Source organism: Fragaria vesca, linkage group LG1 (genome assembly GCF_000184155.1).
Source record: "Fragaria vesca subsp. vesca linkage group LG1, FraVesHawaii_1.0, whole genome shotgun sequence".
Taxonomy (NCBI): domain Eukaryota; kingdom Viridiplantae; phylum Streptophyta; class Magnoliopsida; order Rosales; family Rosaceae; genus Fragaria; species Fragaria vesca.
In genome coordinates, this window is record NC_020491.1 from 15,602,244 (window position 1) to 15,611,080 (window position 8,837).

The 8,837-nt window shown below is 36.9% G+C and overlaps 1 non-coding gene across 1 annotated transcript; it reads right to left on the reverse strand.

Annotated features, from left to right (window-relative positions):
* Nucleotides 1-5,115: 5,115 nt before the first annotated feature.
* LOC101310455 lies at nt 5,116-8,241 on the reverse strand. The gene is made up of 7 exons (XR_183752.1): nt 8,175-8,241; nt 8,003-8,068; nt 7,646-7,760; nt 6,905-7,458; nt 5,932-5,998; nt 5,376-5,577; nt 5,116-5,269 (listed from the first exon to the last, which is right to left on the reverse strand). It is a non-coding gene; the product is annotated as an uncharacterized LOC101310455 (transcript).
* Nucleotides 8,242-8,837: the final 596 nt, after the last annotated feature.

Here is an 8,837-nt window from a genome sequence, read left to right on the forward strand (position 1 = left end):
CTTACTTAATCACTATGATTACATCGGACGATGGGATGTTTATTCTGACATATTTATGACATCGGATCGGCACGTGAAATGACAGTGATTTATGGTTGACCGTTTCAATCGAGCTCCGAACATTACCTAATATAGTTGATTTTTCTGTTGTAGTCATATTTAACTATAATGATCACATTGGACAATCAAATTTTTCTTGTCTGAGTTTTAGTCATCGGAATCACAACATGTCTACTAATATGGTATAACTTATTTAATATGTTATATGCAAATGTATAACTTTGTGAACTAACTATACAAAGGAAGCAAAATTTTCGAAAATCTCGTGAAATAGGATGTGATCGTTATAGTGAAATACGGCTAACGTAGAAAATTCACTGTAATTCGGCAAAGTTTGAGCTCCTATCAAAGCGGTCAACCCTATTTACGCTTATGCTTTACTAAGGGGAGCCTTATCCTTGGGTGGTAAATGTCCCCAAATTTTTACATTGGTGGTTGCATCTCATCTATGTGACTGTGTAATGTGTGGAAGAATCGCCCAAACTAGGTCACGAAGGGGTACTTAACAGCGTTTTTATCTGATAAGTGATGTTGAATTAGGGTTGACCGTTTTGATCAAGCCCCCAATGTTACCCAATCCAGTTGAATTTTCTACCATAGCCGTATTTAATTATAATGATCACATCATACGGTCGATTTTTGTTTTTGTGAATTTAGAGTAGAAATAGTACAAGATAAAGTACTAAATTTAGAGGCTATGATTTCAAAAAAAAAAACATAACAAATAGTTTCGGTGCTTGAATAATTATCTGAAAATTCATACAATCTCGCGGTGACGCTCTCTGTCCATGTATGTAAAATTTTGGGGCGTTTAATTCCCGACGATAGGGCTCCCTATTTGGAAGCTTAAACATAAATATGGTTAAACCGCTTTTATCGGGGCCTAAAATTTAACGGAAATATGTGATTTTTCTACCCTAGCCGTATTTCATTATTCCGATCACATCTTATTTCACAAGATTTTAAAAATTTTGCTTGCTATGTGTAGTTAGTTCACAAAAATGTACACTTGTTTATAACATACTAAACAAGTTACACCACATTAGTAGACACGTTGTGATTCCAATGAGTAAAATTTACAAAATGAAAATTTAACCGTCTGATATGATCATAGTAGTGAAACATGACTATGGTATAAAATTCAACTCGATTCGGCAACGTTTGGGGCTCGATCGAAACGGTCAACCCTAATTTATCGTCACTTATCACACGGAAACGCTATTACCTACCTCTTTGTGACCTATTTTGGTCGACTCTTCCGTACATTAAACTCTCACATAGATTAGACGTAACCACCCATGTAAAAATGTGCAGACGTTTACGTCCCAACGAAAGGCCTCCCTATAGGGAAGATTAAGCGTGAATAGGGTTGACCGCCTTCATCGGGACCGAGACGTTACTTGAAGTACATGATTTTTCAACCATAGCCGTATTTCATTATTCCAATCACATCCTATTTCACAAGATTTTTGAAAGTTTTGCTTCCTATGTGTAGTTGGTTCACAAATATGTAAACTTCCAAAGAACCTACTAAACAAGTTATTCCGTTTTAGTAGGCATTTTGTGATTCCAATGATTAATATTCACAAAATAGAAATTGACCGTCTGATGTGATCATGATAATGAAACATGGATATGGTATAAATTCAACCGGATTCGACAATGTTCGGGGCTCGATCGAAGCGGTCAACCCTAATTCATCTTCACTTATCACACAAAAACGATTTTACCTATCTCTGTGTGATCTTGTTTGGTTGATTCTTCAACACAATAAACTCTCAAATAGATGAGACGTAACCACCCGTGTAAAAATTTAGGGACGTTTACCACCCGAGGATAGGGTTCCCTTTAGTGAAACATAAGCGTAAATAAAGTTGATCGCTTTGATTGGGGCCCAAACGTTGCCGAATTAAAGTGATTTTTCTACCGTAACCGTATTTCACTATACCGATCATATCCTATTTCACGAGATTTTTAAAAATTTTGTTTCATCTTTGTAGTTGGTTCACATATTATATATATATATATATATATTTTACTGACAATGAGAAGTCGATCGGTTTCCGATAATTACCACGATCTCATGACGACGCGATCTACATACCCACGTAAAAAAAATTAATATATTTTTCAGCTTTATCTTCTCTGACCTAAAAAATGGAAACAGACGAGAGGGTATGTGTGAAGGAGGCTATTAATGGAAAGAATTTAAGCCCCAGGAAATGTCAAACTGATCATTAGCCATCACCCAAAGCATGTCAGTCTCTCTGACATTTGACGAAGACAGACCAACCAACCATTTCTTTCAGTAAAAAATTAAAACTGATGAAAACTAACAGAGACGGTAAGCTGTCAAGTTGGGCTAAGTGGAATTCCATGTGTTAAGTTTTTATTGTTGGCACACGGATTTTTGACACAGGTGATTTACTCCCGGTTTTCCTTTGCTAGATATGAACCAATATAATAATGATGCACAACTACCAATGTCGGTACTAGTCCGTAAATGACTGACGCATGGTGCTTTGAGCGCCGGGCTGGCCAACACACCTGACGTTCTGCAGTCCTCCTTTTAATCTACCGGGGACACGTGGTATGCTTTTCCAATTACCCCTACATCAATACTTCACGTGTTTTAATTTTTGAACCTTCATCCTCTTCAAGCTCGACAAGTGGCATCAAATAAATATGGATTTAGGTTCACCGTTTCGATCAACGTTGTCGAATCCTGTTGAGTTTTATACCATAGTCATGTTTTACTATGATGATCACATCAGACGGTCAATTTTCATTTTACGAATTTTAGTCATTGAAATCACAACGTGCCTACTAATGTGGTGTTATTTGTTTGGTAAGTTATATGTAAGTGTACAACTTTGTGAACCAACTATACAAAGGAAACAAAATTTTTTAAAATCTCGTGAAATAGGATGTTATCGGTTTAGTGAATTACGGTTACGATAGAAAAATCACTTTAATTTGGTAAAATTTGGGCCCTGATTGAAGCGGTCAACCTTATTTATGTTTATGTTTCACTAAGAGGAGCCCTATCCTCGAGTGGTAATGTCCCCAAATTTTTACATGGGTGGTTACGTATCATTTATGTGAGACTTTATTATTCTGAAGAATCGACCAAACTAGGTCACGGAGAGGTAGGTAAGATCGTTTTTGTGTGATAAGTGAAGATGCATTAGGGTTGACCGCTTCGATTGAGCCCCGAACATTGTTGAATCCGGTTGAATTTTATACCATAGCCATGTTTCACTATAATGATCACATCAGACGGTCAATTTTCATTTTGCGAATTTACTCATTAGAATCACAACGTGTCTACTAATGTGGTATTATTTGTTTAGTAAGTTATATGCAAGTGTATAACTTTGTAAACCAACTATACAGAGGAAGAAAAATTTTCAAAAATCTCGTGAAATAGGATGTGATCGGTTTAGTGATATATGGCTACGTTAGAAAAATCACTTTAATTCGGCAACGTTTGGGCGCCTCGATCAAAGCGGTCAACTCTTTTTACGCTTATGCTTCACTAAGGGGAGCCCTATCCACAGATGGTAAACGTCCCTAAATTTTTACATGGGTGGTTACATCTCATCTATTTGAGAGTTTATTATGTTGAAGAATCAACCAAACTAAGTCATGGAGAGGTAGGTAAGATCGTTTTCGTGTCATAAGTGATGATGGATTAGGGTTGACCGCTTCGATCGAGCCTCGAACGTTGTCGAATCTAGTTGGATTTTATACCATATCCATGTTTCACTATAATGATAATGATCACATCAGACGACCAATTTTCATTTTCTGAATTTTAGTCATCAGAATCACAACGTGCTTACTAATATGGTATATCTTATTTGGTAGGTTATATGCAAGTGTACAATTTTGTGAACCAACTATACATAGGAAACAAAATTTTGAAAAATCTCGTGAAATAGGATGTGATCGGTATAATGAAATACGGCTACGATAGAAAAATCACTTTAATTCGGTAACGTTTGGGTCCCGATTGAAACGATCACCACTATTTACGCTTATGTTTCACTAAAGGGTCAAAACGATAAATTCGACATCACTAACACAGTTACGGAGTAGTAATCATTATTATGTAAAGAAATGAATTCAATACGTGGTCATTTTGACGCCGGTCAAACCGGTCAAATATATGTATCATTCGACTTCTCTAAGGGCAACCTGTCACAAAGAGATAAATATATAATTTTTTTTTTTACATGCGTAGATAGAGCGCATCGTCGTGAGATCGTAGTAATTATCTGGGAATTTTTAATACACTTGAGCTATTTATAATGACTTTTGTGAGGTTTTAGAAATACAAATTTTTTTATTTTTATTTTTTATCAGAAATGACCAAATGGGGTGTTGAGGACCGAGCCTTTGTCCATATCATCAGGTTTTAAATATTTTCAAATGATTTCAATTAGATGGAAATAATGTAGAGAATAAGCTCTCCGAAATTTAAAAAGAGAATAAGCTCGCCGTCATTTGGGTCGAGAGAATTTAGAGGGAGAATATGCTCTCCAAAACTGTAGGAGAATAAGCTGATGTGCTGCAGACCTGCAGTCCACTTTAGCCCTGCATGAGTACTTCACGTGTTTTAGGTTTCTAGCCTCCAACCTCCCCCAGCTTGACAAGTGGCTGTGCTTTATTGAATTTTCTCGTCAGGATATTGTCCCGTCCTTCTCCCGAGAAGGTTTGTATAATGATTAATGAAATGAAGTTTAATTCTTTTGCTTTTTGTGGGGTGGGCCTGGGCTGTCCTTTGTTGCCCCTCCTTTGCCCTTTAGGCCTTAATGTTTATCCAAAGTTTACCCATCTAGTTGGACTGACGCAATCATAACATATATGGATCCAACAACAATACTCATCTACAAATTATATGAACGATGAAATTCAAATGGACACCATATCCATTAATGGACAAAGAATGTTCCACAAAAGGGTCATGCATATTCCTATTGAACTTTGGATGTTCCTTTTGCTGAAAACCATCTCTCTGAGTGACAAAGAATGTTCCACAAAGCATATTCTCTAAAAACTATATCACCAGTGACCGTGTCAGGCTGCAAAGAATGTTCCAAGAGTAGTGGATGTGCAAGGGAGAAGGGAAGAAGCCTCCTCTGGTGCAGGCACTCCGGAGCCTTGCCATCTTATTCTACGAGACTTGTCAAGCAGGAATACATACCTATGCAGTGACAGCAGTAACAAAGGGTAAACTTTGTCAAGAAAAACTATAATATAGCACATATCCATAACCATACAACTCAAAGATAAGGATAAAGCTTACATACCCTGTCAAAGGTTCAAGATTCCAAGTTCTTTTCTGAAGTAATAATGGTCGCCAAATGAATATACTATCTGTGGTTTAATTGTGTCCTTGTTTTCATCATGCTTAGGTTTCTTCATAATCCAAAGTAAAAGCTGCTTAATTGGTGTTTAACATAAGAGCCATTGGTCTATAAATGACACCTGCAGAACCTTCATTAATGACTCCTGTGTAACATAATTAAGACAAAAAAGTTTAGGAAGAAAAAAAACAAACAAAACTGACAAGAGTTCATGTGCCTAAGATTTCGATGACCAATTCTCCAATGTTGAATGACACTAAAAAACTAACAAATGATTGTACCACTGAAAAAGTAGGCACTGAAGCTATTGATCTATGAGGTATTATGTCATAGTACCATTTCAATAATATTTAACCCATTGACAGCATAAAACTCTCTATCTGCTATCTCTTTTTGATAAGTACTATATAGTTGATAGCTGATACATGGCATTAAGCCGTTAACTGGAACATCCAGTGAGAACACCAGTCATGTGTCTTAGATTGTGATTACCACATACCTGAAATAGTTGAAAGTCTTTTGAACCACTCAAAGCATCGACAAAAAGGACACTAAGAATCAATTCCCTGTAAAGGACACATGTTTAGTTTACAGCAACAGTAACAGAAATCAGAAATAGGAAAGCAGTAAAAGAACAAGTTTAACAAACAATACACAGTACGAACCCTAGATAACATATCTTTGGACAATGGACTCCCTTAAAGTTATTGCCCGTCTCAAATACAACCTAGACTGAAGACTTACATGCCATGGCACCCCTAAAGGCAGTTAAACTTATAAAACAGAACCACTAAAGAGCTGCAATTGTGAATCAAATATCAATAGTGTATGGCATCTCTACAATATTAAGCGAACTGATTCAACCATTTAAATGCATCTTCAGGCATATCCTATGGCTCCATGAAAGGAGTCCTGGGACATGGTGGACCATAATGCATTGGTGAACAAATTCCAGTTTAGTCTGCTCAGCAAGTTTTAGGATTGCACTACCTATGAAATGCAATTGAGTCTCCTCACTAATCTAAAATAGTTAATTGTCATGTTGATCCTCACAAAACTAACTGCAAAGAATGAAGTGATTTTGCGTGTACAAAATTAACTTATAACATACAACACATAATGCTAATAAATGTCCACATAAGTGCATAACATACAAATTGGTAGCTCATTGTTATATCAATCCTCACAAGACCAACTGCAAACAATCAACTTTGCATGTATGAAAAGCCAACTAGAACAAATTCTGCCCTGCATCACCATTACTATTTTACAGAAATCTTTCTAAATGCATTCCAAGGCACCAAGTGCTCCATAAATCAGGAATTCATATATATGAGATTTAGTGGCACTCAATTCGAGGTTCAAAGTAGATAATCAATCTATGGTGTTTAATACAAAAAATTCTAGTATCAAGGGGAATAGTGAAAATGGATTGACGCAAGATACAGAACGATAAAAGAGAGAATTTGAACCTGATCAAGATAAGCAATACGTCGATGGAGATTGAAGCAAAAGAGATAATTGAGAGATGAGACTGAAGCACGATAGCGAAGTTTTGGCGTTGTAGAACACAAGCTTGGAGAGAAGGTGCAAGAAGGTGCGGAGGCAATTTTTGGACTCCGTATGCTCATTTATTCGAGTCCGTGGTTCAGCCAAACGCCGGACTAGTGCTATTTCATTATGTAAGCAGTCCAGTCCAGTCCTGTGAAACAAACGTGCTGATATATTACTGCAAAGAAAATGTACCCATCAGTTCTGAAAGCATGAAGCAAAGGAAGTATTCAAAAATGAGCAAGTTCTAGCCACTCAAATAAACACAGAGATATACAAACATAGCTTTCAGCAAATGAGCTAGTTCATCAGCTGATCAGCGTCTATGCAGCTTACAGAGCACATGGCAGGACTTCTACACTAAAAAGTAATTCTTCTCAGCAATCACAATGGAATCAAGTGAAGCCAGCGACAAATTCTCATCAATGACAACTGATTGTGGATAACACTTTAATGAGCCTAACACTGCCGGCCTCTACAGACAGATATTACATCAAATTAGAGCCAACAAATATTAAATTGCAGAAAAACATAATAACATTATAACAGACGTACATCATAAGGAAAACTATTTAGCTTGATGCCAAAAGTTAACAAATAGTCATCCATCTCATCAGGTTAATATAACTCAACTAAAAGAGAAAGGATAATGAGGCAATTACCAGGCCTATATGACAGTTCTACACATACAAGCAACAAATCTACAATTCCCATAGTGTATGCAGAATCACCACAATCAGGATTGAAATCCTTAACTGCCATCAAAAGAACTTTTATCTGCCTAAGGAGCAGAATATCAGAATCAAGAAAATATAGAAAAGGAAAACAAGAAAAACCATGAATGTAAGCTATGAAAATAATGAAACAAAAGTCATCATAACAATTTTAGTCAACATCCACCTTATAAAACTATACAGTGATCCCGACCTGATCTAGAGGCATAGAACGCATACACGGAAAGCATTCAGTGAATTTAACCATGCACATAAACTAAGAGTACATATTTAATCTAACCATACCAGATGATGTTTGCGAATATATCGAGCAGTGTTCCCATTGTCATTGACCAAAAGAAGACCAAGAATCTGAAAAAATAACCAGACGTTAACACAAGAAAATCGAACTGGGATTAGAATCATTAGACTACATATGCAGACTGCGAACTAAGGAAGGTGCAGGGAGAATTCAAACCTGTTTAGGAATAGAATATTGGAAGGGTATTGAGCTTGAACTGCCATTGCAGATTGTAGATTGCTAGCTGATGATGAAATAGAAGAGCGGAGAGGGCTGTGAATAGAAAAATAATAATGAAATTGTATTTATGAAATTGAACAGCGACTTAATCAGCTTCTTTCCTCCCTCACCCGTACCAAATTACCGATACAAACATATACAACTATTACCATCATACTGCAAGACCAGATCCGAAACAAACCGATTGGTGGTCTTCCACAGATGAACACACTCACTAATCGCCCAAAATCAACAATTGTGTTGCATCTTCAATAACCCGATCTTCCGGCGATTTCGTCTCTCATATGCTATTCCCGTTCACCCTAACATGAAACACGACTTCTATGAGAGAGCGGGAGGTATGCTGTGTGGAGAAGAAGAAATATGAGAGAGAGGAGGTATGCGGCGAATGAAGAACACATACCATATGGTAAATAATGTTTTAACCCCCGCGCTCACATGACGGAACCCATCACCATCTACCAATTAACAGCCACGTCATTGTTTTTTTCCGGGTGCGCTGAATACGCTCTCATTAGAGAGATAAAAGTTCATTCAAGGCGGCCGTTTTATTTCTCGGGTCTTTATTTTGAGTATTTTCTGACGAGCTATGAGCTACGA